Source organism: Eulemur rufifrons, chromosome 7 (assembly GCF_041146395.1).
Source record: "Eulemur rufifrons isolate Redbay chromosome 7, OSU_ERuf_1, whole genome shotgun sequence".
NCBI lineage: Eukaryota > Metazoa > Chordata > Mammalia > Primates > Lemuridae > Eulemur > Eulemur rufifrons.
Window position 1 is genome coordinate 274,984,559 of NC_090989.1, and position 15,955 is coordinate 275,000,513.

Here is a 15,955-nt window from a genome sequence, read left to right on the forward strand (position 1 = left end):
TGGGACTTCTCTATTACAATTTTGAAAACTCAAATTTAAGGCAGGATGGATGTTCAGCATCACTAGCAGGCTTTACAAATGGAGAATGCCTGACTTTGGCAGGACTGGAGTAGGACCAACTGTCCAAGGACAGAGCTGCAGCCTGGAAAGAGGGAATGGCCAGTAATCCTCACAGGGTGACTTAATTCCTTGGTACAGGTATCCAAGCAGATTCAAACCAAAGAATGGAACCACCAAAAGAATGACATCTTACAGAACTTAGGTTCTAGAATGAAGCTCAGTTAGCAGCCTGGTCTATGACTAAGGGATCCCAATCAGTGAAAGAAATGCTGACAAGATCTTGGAAGGGTCACGTACTATGAGTTTCAGGGACCATTTCCAAGCCCAAATTTGGAAGCAGCTCACTTACAGGGATTAATTTGCCCATGCAGAAAGCTAAACCAAGCAGATACCGTTTTTGCTAGGACTAAGAAGGCAAGCATAATTCTAGAAGAGGAAACTAGGCACAGGTAAATTAGGGGACTGATCCAAAATCATCCCACTGGGATTAAATCTAAAGATTGTGACTGTGAGTGATTATTAGTTATTGGGACAAGTCCTTGATTCCTTAGTTTTTAAATGGTGGTGTGTTTTGCTTACCTGTATTGCACTACATGTTCATTATAGTAAATTTGTAAAACATAAACAAGTAGGAAAAAGAAGAAAACAAAACACCATCATCCCTCCATTTAAAGGTAACTACTGATAATATTTTATATCACTTCTCATCCATCTTTTTTTGTTCCAGAATATTATGGGGATACAAATATTTTGCGTACATAAATTGCTTTTGTACAGTTTGAGTCAAAGTTATAAGTGTGCCCATCACCAGATAGTATGCACTGTACCTGTTAGGTGTGGTTTTACCGATCCCCTCCTGAACCCTCCCGTGTACTTGATTTCCGTTGAGTTTTACTTCCATATGTGCACATGAGTGTTGATCAATTAGTTCCAATTTAATAGTGAGTACCTGTGGTGTTTCTTTTTCCATTATTGTTGATACTTCACTTGGGAGAATGGTCTTCAGTCAATCCAGGTTGTTATAAAAGGTATATTTCACCATTTCTTATGGTTGAGTAGTACTCCACAACATACATATACCACGTTTTATTAATCCATTCATGTATTGATGGCACTTGGGTTAATTCCACATATTTGCAATTGTGAATTGGGCTGCAATAAACATTTGAGTGTGCCCTTCACTTCTGCTGCCATCACCGAGTGGCAGCAGGCAAAGTGAAGTTCAATCCCTTTGTTACTTCTGACTGAAGCAAGAACAGCAAAAGGCATTTCAACGTACCTTCCCACATTCCCTCTTTGCAAACAGCTGAGATGGAAGTACAACGTTCCATTCATGCCCATCCAAAAGGATGACAAAGTTCAGGTGGTTCAGAGACACTATAAAGGTCAGCAAATTGGCAAAGCAGTCCAGGTTTACAGGAAGAAGTATGTCATCTACACTGAACGGGTGTAGCAGGGAAAGGCTAATGGCACAACTGTCCATGTGGGCATTTGCCCCAACAAGGTCGTTATTACTAGGCTTAAACTGGGCAAAGACCACAAAAAGATACTTGAACGAAAGCCAAATCTCACCAAGTAGGAAAGTAAAAGGGCAATGCAAGGAAGAAACACTTGAGAAGATATAGGAATGAAATAATCTTATGTACGACTTTCCTTGAACGCTGCTAAAAAAAAAAAAAAAAAAAAAAAAACCAAAACAAACAAAAAAAAAAACACCCCACCCAAGTACTAGTGTTTTTCTCATAAAATGGCTTTTTTTCCTTTGAGTAAATACCCAGTACTTGGAATTCTGGATCTACTTTTAGTTCTTTGAGGTATCTCCATATTGCTTTCCACGGAGATTGTACTAGTTTGCAGTCCCACCAGCAGTGTATGAGTGTTCCTATCTCTCCGCATCAACACCAACATTTGTTGTTTTGGGACTTTTTAATAAAAGCCATTGTCACTGGAGTTAAATGATATCTCATTGTGGTTTTGATTTGCATTTTCCTGATGATTAGAGATGTTGAGCATTTTTTCATGTTTCTTCACCATAAGTCTATCTTCTTTTGAAAAGTTTCTGTTCATGTCCTTTGCCCACTTATTAATGGGGTTGTTTGATTTTTTTCTTGCTGGTTTTCCTGAGTTCTATACAGATTCTAGTTATTAGCCCTTTGTCAGATGTCTAGCATGCAAATATTTTCTGCCATTCGGAAGGTTGGGCATATTTTCACTGAATTGTGTAGGCCTTTGTATATAAAGATGTTATATCTTTGTCTTCGTTGTCTTGCTAGTATTCTCATTAATTCTTTACCTCATTTATGATTTTTTATGTCAGGAGTTTTTTATTTTATCAAGTCAACAGGTCTTCCTCTTTGTAACTTATTTCCTGGAGTTATAACTAGAAAATCTTTCCCTATGCAGAATTCATGCAAATAGTCAACACATATTTTTTTAATTTTCTTGCAGAATACATTATTTTTAATGTAACCATGTATTACTTTAAATGAAATCATGTGGTTGAAGGGGTTCTCTCTGAACATATCTCTCTCACTTTCTGTAAGTTATTTCTCTCCATTTCATGCTATACAATTATTAACAATTATAAATGCTGACTGTCTCTGAACAGGAACCTCAAGAGGGATTCCGGGATGCTGGTCAGATTCTGCCTTCTGATCTGGGAGCTGGCGGTGTGAGTGTGTTCACTGTGAGAAAACTCATAACCTTATACATGTATGGTTTTATGCATTTTCTATATAGCTCAATAAATATTTTTTAATAAGATGTTTACTCAACAAACATAAAAATACAGAGAGATTGAAAATAAAAGTTGAAAAACAATATACCATAAAAATATTGGCATGGCTATATTATTATGAAACAAATGAACTTTAACTTTTTAAGGCATTTTTATAAAAATAAAGGTTCATGTCATAACAATGAAACTTTTCATTCACCAGGAAAATGTAACAGTTCTAAATTATTTCAGTAATGAAAAAAACCACAAATACACATAAAGAAAAATTAATAGAAAAACAGGAAAGCTACACAGATCCATTCTTCCTGGGAGCTTTTAACACACTATGGTAATTGATAGAACAAATAGATTTTTTAAATTCAGGAAAGATAGAGAATATTTGAAAAGCACAATTAATAACCTAGTCTAAGGGATATGTTAAATACATAGAACATCGCACTTAATACTTGCAGAGAACACATCCTTTGCAAGAACCCAAGGAAATTTTGCAAAACATGCTCATTTATTGAGCCATAAAACAAACCTCGTTATTGTCCAAGGGTTAAAATCATATAGACCACATGCAATTAAGCTAAAAACCTGAACAAAAATATAACTAGAAATCCCCACTTATTTGGGAATTGGGAACTCAGCTAGGAAGAATCTAGAAGTAAAAAGAAAAACCACAATGTCCATTGGAAAATATTGTATCTGAATAAGAACCAATACAAACTATTATTTACAGGAAATTTATCACAGTACATGCAAATGTTACAAAAGAAGAAGAAAAGATTGCAAAATAACTAGCTACTTATCAATCTTCAGAAGTTGTAAAAAGAGTCTGGGTGCAGTGCCTCACACCTGTAATCCTAGCACTCTGTAGGAGGCTGAGCTCGGAGGATCCCTTGAGCTCTAGACCAGCCTGACCAAGAGTGAGATCCTGGCTCCACTAAAAATAGAAAAAGTGGCCAGGTGTGGTGGTGTGCACCTGTAGTTCCAGCTACTTGGTAGGCTAAAGCAGGAGGGTCACTGGAGCCCAGGAGTTTGGGGTTGCAGTGAGCTATGAAGACACTACTGCACTCCAGCCTAGGTAAGAGGGCATGATCCTTTCTAAAAAAATGTCAATCAGTATTTAAAAGGTACTTAATCTCATTATTAATCATTGAAATATAAAATCAAACCAGCAGAAGAAGCCCCAACACACACACACACACCGCAGAATGACTGCAATAAAAAGAATTCACACCAACTATGGTCAAGGGTATGGTGCAAGCAGAGTCCTCACATATTGCTGGTAGAAGTGTAATTTGGTACACTCTCTTTGGAAATCAGTCTGACATTGTGTGCCAAAACTGAAGATATGAATTCTAGAATCCAGCTATTATACTCCCAGGTATGTGTGCAATAGAAGAGAATATACATGTGTACCAAATAATATGTTCAAGAATGATCATCCCAGCATTATTCCAAATAGCTACCCCAAAAAACCTGTTCCTTCAACAGTAGATTACATAAGTAATATGTGTCATTATCATACAATGGAGCAGCTCACAGCAATGAATGTGAACAAATCACTGCCATAGACAGTAATCTGGATATTTTCACCAATGTAGAGTACTGAACAAAAGAAGCCAGGAAAAAAAATTCATAATGTATGGTTGCATGAATGCAAAGTTCAAAATGAGACAAGGCTAATAAAAAATGTTATAGTATAGTGATTCTTTACCTTCAAGGAGAGAATAGTAGTGATCAGCAGGGTGCACAGAAGGTGTTTGCACATGCTGGCAATGTTCCACTACTTGATCTGTGTCTACTCTGTGACACAAAGGTGATTAGTTTCTAATAATTTCTTGGGTGGTATATTTCTGTTTTGTGTAGTTTCCTGTTTATGTTTTACTTCACTATTTAACTTTTTAGATGCACACATGAGATAACTACTAAACACACTCACCAGAATATCTGTCTACACTCCTATCATTCAAAATGCAAGAGAAAATTTTGTTAAGGTTTGCGGTCCACTCACACAGCTGCAAACCAGCTATTTATATGCTAGGTGTATTTAGGGTGAATACTCATTTATTCCCTTATGGAAATACTGTATACTTGATTATGTGGCATTACCCTAGAACCTGATGAAAGAATCCTAGATGACATACAAATAATTCCAAATCCAAAAGTTTGGATTTGAGTTCTGCAATTCAGGAGGCCAAAAGTTTGTAATGAGAGATTATTAACCTGTACAAAATAGCAATGGACATGAAGACCCATTCAGCTATGAGCTGAATGGGTCTTCATTCATTCACATGAATGACCCTAAAAGAACAATGTGGAACAAAGTAACCAACAGAAGAATGCAAAAAAGGTATAACTCCATTTACAAAAAGGTCATAAACAAATCCCAAGCGTGCTATATATTAATTAGACATATAAGCATATGTGCAAAACTACAAAGAAAAGTAAGAAAATTGTACATAACACTCACAATAGGGGTTTCTTCAAAAAGGGCATAAAAGAATGCTATCAGAAGGAGGCACACGTGGGACCTCAAAAGGATTGAGCCGTTCGCTATTTACAGCAAATAGTGGGAGAATGGGCTTTCATTTTACTGTCATTATTTAAACAGCACATATATGTTCCATACATTCTTTTATATGTAATATACACTTACAACATAAATAAATCCAAAGACACACCACTGCCTAATACAGAGTCTAAATATCAGTCTTATCTCTGCTCCCTGGGATCACAGAGAATAAGAATGGTCTTTCTTCTATATAACAGCACTATTAGGCATCTACCCAAAAGAGCAAAAGACATTCTATAATAAAGACATCTGTACTTGAATGTTTATGGCAGCACAATTCACTATGGCAAGGATGTGGAAACAACCCAAGTGCCCGTCAATTCTTGAGTGGATTACTAAAATTTGGTATATGTATGCAATGGAATATTACTCAATTATAAGAAACGACAGTGATCTAGCACCTCTTATATTTTCCTGGATTGAGCTTAAGCCCATTATCTGCAGTGAGGTATCACAAAATCGGAGGAATAGTCTCCACATATACTCGCCATCAAATTGGTACTAACTGATCAACACTATGGTGCTCACATGGTAGTAATATTCTCCAGGGATTAGGGGGTAAACTCACAATTAATGGATGCGGTGAGCATTGTAGAGGGGAAGGGCATGCCTCTAATCCTTGCTTGGGTGAGGCAAAGACATAAAATGTAACCAAAATGTTTGTACCCTCATAATATCCTGAAATAAAAATAAAAAAGATGGGAACAGAGAGAACATTCCAAGTTGAAGGGACAGTATTGGAAAATACATGGAGGACCAAGATGGCAGAATAGAGGAGGTCCCCTGCTTTATTCCCCATCATAGAAATACCAACTAGCAACTATCCACAAACAGGAACAACTCTGTCAAAATTCCAGAACCCAGGGGTGAGGCTGAAGCACCCATTGGACCACAAAACCAAGGAAGGCTGCATTAGACGGGTAGGAGGAATGATTTCATTTTGAATGCATCAACCCTTCCCTTAGGATAGGACAGTGCCAGATCAAGAGGGTTCCCCTAGGTCTACAGTTTTTCCAGCTGGGAAAATAGAGCCAAAAGCAGACATGTAGCTTTCCCAGATTTCTAGGTATTATCTCAGGAGGCCACTTCTGTCTTGCCTCATGGTAAAAACTGGGAGAATTGCAAGGGCTAGAAAACCTAGGGTCAGCTAGGAACAAAGAGGAGTGTGGGAGTCAAGGCAACCAGAGCATAGTTCTTGGCAGTAGCACCATATTTATGCTGTCAGTGGCATCCAACTAGAGAGCTAGCCAGTGGCTCTTTCCACCCACAAAGTCAAATCAGTTGCCCCATCTGACCAAGGAGTATGTTTGGCAGTTTTGCCTGTCTATGTTCCTACCTAGTAGTGCTGCCCAGCTGCAGGGCCTACCCTCCAGCCCCACCTAGGGAGAGAGCCAAGCCAGTGACCCACTCAACTGTGGGGCACAGCCTGTAGTCCCACCCACCCATAGAGTTCATCCAGCAGCAGCACCACCAGCCAAAGAGCACAGCCTGAAACCCCGCCCAGCCAGAGAATATCATGGAGCCCAGATAGTGACCCTGCATGACCATGGAGCCCAGCCAGTAGCACTGCCTCACTGAACAGCCCAGGCAGCCCTACATGAATGCAGAGTTCAGGCAGCAAACCCACACAACCACAAAATTCAGCCAGTGTTGCAACACAACCTCAGAGCACAGAAAGCAGCCCTGTTCAGCTAAAGACCTCAGCTTCAAGCCCCATCTGACCACAGACACTATGAGCAGGGCTGTCCAGAGCTACAGGTTGGATTGACTAGTGAAGGTTGTTCTCTGCCAAAGCAAATCCATAAGAAAGGAAGACATGACAGCTCTCTCAAATATACACATACCACACCAAGGATATAAGGATCATGAAGAATAAGGGAAATATGACACCACCAAAGGAAACTAATAACACTCCAATAACTGATACTTAAAAATAGAGATCTATGAAATGACTGACAAAGAATTCAGAATAATGCTCATAAAGAAGTTCAGTAAACTATAAGAAAACACAGATAGACAACAAAACAAAATTAGAAAAACAATACATAAACAAAATGAGAAGTTCAACAAAGAAATAGAAACCATTAAAAAAAGCAGAAATCTTAGAGCTGAACTTAGACTGAACCAAAAAATTTAACAGAGAGTTTCAACAATAGACTCCATCAAGCAGAAGATATAATCAGCAAACTCAAATACAAGTCATTTGAAATTATCCAGAGAAGCAAAGACGAGAAAAAAAGAATGAAAAAAAGTGAAGCAAGCCTATAAGATTTATGATACACCAATAAGAGAAATAATATGCCCATTATGAAAACAGCAGAAGGAGAAGAAATGGAAAAAAAGACAAAAAGTCTCTTTAAAGAAACAATGTCTGAAAACTTCCCAAATTTGGGGAGAGAAATGGATATCGGGATTAATGAATATCAGAAGTCTCCAAATAGGTTGAATCTGAAAAGGTTCACACAAAGACACATTATAACTGAATTACCTAAAGTCAAAGACAAAGAGAGAATCTTGAAAGAAGACAGAGAAAAGTGACTTGTAACATACAAGGGAGCATCCATAAGATTAAAAGCAGATTTCTCAGTTGAAACCTTGCAGGCTGGGAGAGAGTGGGATGATAAATTCAAAATAGTGAAAGAAAAAATTTAACAACTAAGAACATTATAACTGGAAAGCTGGCCTTCAGAAATGAAGAGATTAAGACTCGCCCAAACAATAAAAAAGCTGAGGGAATTTATTACCACTAGACTTACCTTATAAGAAATGTTAAAGGGAGTTATCAAGCTGAAATGAAAAGATGCTAATTAACAATGTAAAAATATATGAATGCATAAAACTCACTAGTAAAGGTAAATATATACTTGAATTCAGCATTCTCTAATATTATAATGGTGACACAAAAATCACTTTCAACTTTGATATGAAAGTTTAAAATAAAACATTAAAAATAACTATAGGTCAGGCATGGTGATTCATGCCTTTACTCCCAGCACTTTGAGAGGACAAGGCAGGAGGATCACTTGAGCCCAGGAGTTCAAGACCAGCTTAGGCAACATAGTGAGAGCCCATATCTACAAAAATTTTTTAAAAATTAGTCAGGCATGGTGGTCCCTGCCTGTAGTGGTAGCTACTCAGGAGACTGCAGTGGAAGGATTGCTTGAGCCTAGGAGTTCAAGGTTACAGTGAGCTATGATCACACCACTGCATTCCAGCCTGGGCAACAAACCAAGACCTTGTCTCTAAAAATATAGTAATAATGAAATAAAAATTAAAAATTGCTATAGCTACAATAATTTGTTTTTGAATAAATAGTATAAAATGTAAATTGTAACAACAATAAACAAAAATATGAGGGTGAATAAAAGTATAAAGTATCTGCATGAGATTGAAGTCAAGTTCTTATCAGCTGAAAATAGGATGTTATAACTGTAAAATATTTTTGTAAGCCTCATGGTAAACAAAAAGAAAAAACCTATAGTAGATGCACAAAAGATAAAGAGAAAGGAATCAAATATCACTACAAAAATTCATCAAATGCCAAAGGAAGACACCAAGAAAAAGAAGAAAGGAACAAAATAAAATAAAGCAGTTAGAAAACAACAAAATGGCAATAGTCCTTTTCTATCAATAATTACTTTAAATGTAAATGGATTAAATTCTTCAATCAAAAGACAGAGTGGCTGGATAGATTTTTAAAAACCAAGATCTAAAGATTTGCAGCCTATAAGAGACTCACTTTAGCTTTAAATACACAAATAGGTTGAACATGAAGGGATGGAAAAAGATATTCCATGCAAATGGTAGCCAAAAGAGAGCAGGGGTGGATATATTTACATTACACAAAATAGACTTTAAGTCAAAAATGGTCACAAGAGACAAAGAAGGTCATTATGTAACAATAAACGGGGCCAGGCATGGTAGCTCACACCTGTAAGGATTGCTTGAGGTCAGGAGTTCAAGACCAGCCTGAGCAAGAGCAAGATCCCATCTCTACTAAAAATAGAAAAATTAGCTAGGTGTGGTGGCACATGCCTGTAGTCCCAGCTACTTGGGAGGCTGAGGCAGGAGGATCGCTTGAGCCCACGAGTTTGAGGTTGCTATGAGCTAGGCTGATACCACAGCACTCTAGCCTGGGCAACAGAACGAGACTCTGTCTCAAAAAAAAAAAAAAAACAAGAAAGCAGTCAATTCATAAAAAGATATAACAATTGTAAATATTTATGCACCACAAATCAGATAGCTAAACATATAAAACAAATACTAACAGAATTGAAAGGAGAAATAAAAAACAATACAAGAATAGTAGAATGTTTTAATACTCCACTATCAAAAATGAATAGATCATCCAAATAATCAAATATAACTAGCAGATACATAAAGAATATTCCATCCCACAACAGTAGAATACATATTCTTTTCAAGCATACACAGAACATTCTCCAGGACAGATCATATGTTGGACCACAAATAAAAGTCTTAACAAATTCAAGAAGATTAAATCATGTTAAGTATTTTTTTCCAACCACAATGTTATAAAACTAGAAATCAATAACAATGGAAAAAATCATAAACTTCACAAAAATGTGGAAATTAAACAACACACTCCCGAACAGTCAATGGATCAAAGAAGACCTCAAAAAGGAAATAAAAAAATAATCTTGAGACAAACAAAAATGGAAATACAATCTACCAAAACTTACAGGATGTAGCAAAAGCAGTTCTAAGAAGGAAAATTTATAGCAACACACCCACATTAATAAAAACAGGGGGTTAGTGGCCAGATGACTGACTAGACACATTGCTTACTGGACCTTTCCGGAGGGAAGGAAGGGTTTCAGATAAAAGAGAGGTGAGAAAGAACACAGTTCAGATGTTAAGTCAGAGGAAGAAGTACCAGAGCCTGCTGGGGACCTCACAGAGGAAAGCTGCAAAGCAGAGAAGGAAGAGGAAAAAGGGAAAAAAGATATCGGTGAGGATCAAACCCAGAGAGTCTCAGAGCCCAGTGAAGGGATAAGTGGGGATCCCTTTCTCCTTCCCACACTCCTTTGGTGATCAGCGGGCTACCAAGTTATTTGAAAGCTTTTCCACCCCCACAAGCCCAGGCACTGTGGCAACCACGGAACTGTGGGGGGAACTTGTGTTTGCAGTCCCACCCCACAGCCATCTACTGCCCCAAGACTGAGCCACTTGGCCCTAACATTAGGCTCAGCCCCGTTTCCATCTCTTAGTGAGTGGCTCTCAACCCTCGATGAACATTCCAAGTGGTTTTAAATCCTGACAGCTTTTAAAAATCAGCTATGATTGGACCCACCCCCAAGAGTTCTGATTTAATTTCCTGAGTGTTTACTCCATGTCTGGCCCTGGCCTCAGGTTGCTTTGAGTCTAGCACAGTGTCAAACACAATCATCCATTTCCTCTCTGTCTCAAATTCTGCTCTTATATGCACATGTCCAGGATGCACAGAGGGAAAGAGTGGCTCTGCCGCAGAGGCAGGAAGGCTTCCTGCAGATGGTAATATTTGAGCTGGTTCTGCAACAAAAAGGAAGAGTTTACCAGGTAGACAAAGAAGAGACAAGACCTTTCAGGCAAGAGGATCAGTGTGGCACATTAGGAGAACCGCAAGGAGAATTTGGGTTTGTGTAAAATGGCTTCAAAGATTCTAATGCATAATAAAAAAAAATTGAGTCCTAAAGAATATGAGGAAAGTGAGTCAAAGGAACTCCTCTCATCTAGGAGTATGATTGTCTTCCCCACACAGAGCCCAGGGACCCACTCAGCCAAACTTCTCCAATCTCCCCAGGCACCAAAGAGTGAGTCATCCCTGGCATTCCCCTGCCACCATTTGTCAGAGTCCTCAGAGGATGTGGGGAGAGTCTCCACGGACTCTGGGACAGCAGAAAGGAAAGGAGGATGCAGGAGGAAAACAGAAAGAGGACATTCCCTCAGGGCCCACGAAGACTACAAGTCCCCCCTTTCCTACCTCTGGGGTGGGGCATGTCCCTGCTACCTCCCCTGCCAGTCTCAACCCCCAGGCTGCACTGAAGCTGCTGTGCTGGAAGAACTCCCCACCCATCTCTGCTTTCTAGGTATGTCCCAACAAACCAATAACCCACCAGCTGTACCACCAAGGGCAAATACTGAAGGGGTAGCAGCAGGAGGAGAAACAAAGGCCAGAAGCCAACACGTATTGATCCAGACTGGGCCAGGCTATGCTCAGTAAATTTTGTAAGAGATAGAAACTCAGGCACATGAAGGCAAAACCTTTCTTCAGGTAGAGAAGTGGGTCCTGACACAGGCTTCTGTTCCAGTAGCAAGTCCCACACTGACCTAACCAACCCTGGAATGTCAGGGTTGCTTCTCCTGGGTAGCAAGGCAAAAGAGAGAAGTTAATGGAGAATTAACTCTATGTTTTGTGTCCACGCATGAACACACAACGCACTCCACAATAACTACTTAACTGAAGTTTTGGGATCCTTGTACCCAAAAATTTCAAAGTAACTTAAAATCCCTGAAATCTCATTGTTCCCATTTTACAGATGGAGAAATGGAGAGGTACTCAAAGCAGCTCTGCTCCTCACTTTGTAAAGGTGAGTGGTGTTTGCTTTCCATGTGGACAGACTGAAACATATAAGGAGTTGGCCGCCAACTGGGCTCTGTATGCAGAACTTCAGCCAGACCTTTTCACTGTGTCGTATACTCAACTAGTATTTATTGAGCACTAATTATGTAGCAGACCCTGGAGATACATTCTTGGTTAATATGTACTTTGGTGGAGCTGGAACCCCACTGTTTCTCTACCCCTGGAAGCTGTCTGACCTCACCAGTGACCCAACAAGGATTAAGGAGAAGATATCTGACATTCCGTATCCCTAAGGATAGAGCCATGAATTAGGCATGGTCCCAGACCTCAAGATGTTTGATTAGGTGAGAGGAGACAAAACTTAGGTGATTATACAACAATGGAGTAGGGCTACTGTACAGAGATCTCAGTGAGTTGAGCTCCAGCATCAGAGGCTGGGCAGTTGGGTGTTCAGATAAAGCATCCTGGAAAAGATGACCCCTGAGCTGAGATTTAAAAGATAAGAAGAATCATGTCTGAATATGGGGAGGGGGTAAATGTGGTGAAATAATTTGAGATGCACTGGGGTCCTTTAGCCAGAACCCCATCTCTGTTCGGAGTGACCAGCAGTATGTTTTATATACATATACATAAAAAACATATATTATTGTTTTGTGTTTTTCATCCATCTGTATATTTTCTGAAAATTATGCTATATTGATATATTTTGAAGACTTCTTCATATTCATACATATAGGTTGACTCCATTTCTGTTAACTCCCATGAGCCTGTTGATAAACATTTAGGTTTGACTAATGGTTAGCCATTACAAATAGTCCAGAAGTACATGCACCCTTATGCATGTCTCCCTCTGTACATATGTGAGGGTTTTCAAAAGTAGACACCAAGAAGTAGAATTACTAGGTGCTGTGGACTGAATGTTTGTGTCCCCCAAAAAATTCATGTTGAAGTTTTAGCCCCCAATATGATGGTATTTGGAGGTGGGGCCTTTGGGATGTAATTAGGTTTACATGAGGTCATGAGTGTGGGGCCCTCATGATGGGATTAGTGCCCTGTTAAGAAGAGACTAGAGAGCACTAACTTTCATGCTCTCTCTCTCTCCACACCTTGTGAGAACACAGTACAAATGAGGCCATTTGCAAGCCAGAGAGACCTCACCAGCACCGGGCCATGTTGGCACCTTGATCACAGACTTCCCAGTCTCCAGAACTGTGAGAAATAAATGTCTGTCGTTTCAGCCTGTGATCCCCAAGCCCGGGGCTGCAGACTAGTACCGGTCTGTGGCCTGTTAGGGACCCGGCCACACAACTTCATCTGTATTTACAGCTGCTCCCCATTTCTCACATCACCGCATAAGCTCCGTCTCCTGTCAGATCAGCGGCAGCATTAGATTCTCATAGGAGCATGAACCCTACTGTAAACTGCACATGCAAGGAATCTAGGTTGCACTCTCCTCATGAGAATCTAACGCCTGATGACCTAGGGTGGAGCTGAGGTGGTGATGCTAGTGCTGAGGAGTGGGTACAAATACAGATCATCATTAGCAGAGAGGTTTGCCTGCACAACAAATGTGATGCACTTGAATCATCCTGAAACCATCCCCCTGCCCCTGTCCCATGGAAAAATTGTCTTCCATGAAACTGGTCCCTGGTGCCAAAAAGGTTGAGGACCGTTGTCTTAAGCCACCCAGTGGATGGCACTTTGTTAAAGCAGCCCAAGTAGACTAAGACACTGGAGTATGCACAAATGTGGGAAATGACCCAATTTACATTTCCTCGAGCGCAACCTCACCAATGTTTGATATTATCAAAAGGTTTCATCCAAGCCGTGCTTCATCATCTCACTGGGCACAGGTAGGTCCCAAACATTTCAACTTCTCTTAAGGGAGGAGAAAGAGCATTTACTCAGCTCTAGGCCCTTTGCTGCTTCTTAGAACCCTCCAACAGAGATACAATGATTCCTACTTTGCAAAGAGAAAACTGAGGCTAAGAGAGGTGAAGTGACTTGCCTGAAGTTATACACCAGAAAGTGGTGGAACCCAGGCTCAAAACCAAATCTGCATGCTGCTAATATCCGTATGTGTCATATACTCAACTAATATTTATTGAGCATTAATTATGTACCAGACCCTGGAGATACAAAATACACAAAAGTGTGTGGCCATTTTTAGCATATAGCAATACTTAATAAATCTTTGTTAAAAGAATATTGAATCAAGGAGCTTGAAGCCCACAGGAGAGACAGACATGTAAAAAATATTTGCAATAGAAAGGTGAAGTGACCATTCCCCAAACGGTGCGCAATGCACTCATTATGTGGGCATACACCCATCCCGTCCCCCCACCCCTCACCTCAGTCTGATATCCGATTGGTATCGTTCCCAGATGTGTATTTAGGTGATGATCAGGGAAACCAATTTTCTGGTGAGTACATGTGATGCTTGTTTTTCCATTCTTGGGATACTTCACTTAATATAATGGGTTCCAACTCTCTCCAAGAGAACCATAGAGATGTCGTATCTTTGTTATTTCTTATAGCTGAGTAATATTCCATGGTATACATATACCACAGTTTACTAATCCACGCTTGAAGGTGATGACTCAGGGAGGAGGGGTGGGGAGGGGATGGATATATACCTACGCGCACTGTCTGGGGAACGGACACGCCTGGAGCTTTGACTTGGGGTAACAGGCGGTACATGGGCAACGTATGTAACCTGAAATTCTGTATCCCCATAAGAAGATGAAATAATAAAAAAAAAAAAACAAAAAAAAAGAAAATGTATATTTATTTAATAAATGCCTTCTCTTTAAAAAAAAAAAAAAAGAAAAGAAAGAAAGGTGAAGTGCTACGATAGATGTAGTGTAGTCCCCCCCTTATCTGTGGTTTTTCTTTCTGTGGTTTCAGTTACCTTTGGTTAACCATGATCTGAAAATATTACAAACAATAAGATATTCTGAGGGGGAGAGAGAGAGAGAGTGACCGCATTCACAAAACTTTTGTTTCAGCATATTGCTATAATTGTTCTATTTTATTACTATTGTTAATCTCTTACCATGCCTAAACTATAAATTGAACTTTATCATTGGTATGAATATACACGAAAAAGCACAGTATATGTAGGGTTCAGTACTATCTGTGGTTTCAGGCATCCACTGGGAATCTTAGAACATATTGCCTGCAGATAAGCGGGGACTACTGTATGCTGCAGTGCAACAAGGCACAGACAAGGGATAAATTTAGTTTTGGGGGGTACATCAGGGGAGGCTTCACATTGGAGATAGTTTTTGTCCAACACAAAAGGTGGAAACGGGTTCTAGGCAGAGGGAACAAACGCAAAGGCACAGCAGTGTGAAGTAATGTGGAATTTTCTGGGAATTATACTACTTTTGACTGCCTTAAAGCTTCTTTCTTCCAGTACTGATCCAAAGCATCCAGCTCAATTCAATTCAATTCATTGGACCTTTATTAAATGCTTGTGTGCCAGGCACTGGGTGAGATGCTTTACATGCATTATCTCATTGAATTCTTGCAGCTTTTCCCCCTATGATACAGATAAGAACGTTGAGGCTCAGAGAGGTAAAGAATTCAGGTCAGGAATACATTTGCATTCTCTGTTCTTTCCACTCCTCACTGTTTCCCTGAGTTACCAGGCCAGCCTTTCCCAGGTCTTACTGCAATGAAAGGACATCCTCCCAGCAAACCTCAAGACCCATAGCTAGCTGCCCCTTGGATCAGGAGACTCTTTCTGCCCATTCCATTGTGTCTTTTCTTCCCTGGGTTACTGGAGTGGAGAATGCATATAGAGTCATGACGTTTTCAACCTTGGCTAGATGCTAAATATCATTCCATTTATCATTTAACAAAATCTTTTTTTTTTTTTTTTTTTGAGACAGAGTCTTGCTTTGTTGCCCTGGCTAGAGTGAGTGCCGTGGCGTCAGCCTAGCTCACAGCAACCTCAAAGTCCTGGGCTTAAGCGATCCTTCTGCCTCAGCCTCCCGAGTAGCTGGGA

The 15,955-nt window shown here is 39.7% G+C and overlaps 1 pseudogene; it reads left to right on the top strand.

The window, feature by feature from the left end:
* The first annotated feature begins 85 nt into the window (after positions 1-85).
* On the top strand, positions 86-1,685 carry LOC138386010 (large ribosomal subunit protein uL24 pseudogene; annotated as a pseudogene).
* Positions 1,686-15,955: the final 14,270 nt, after the last annotated feature.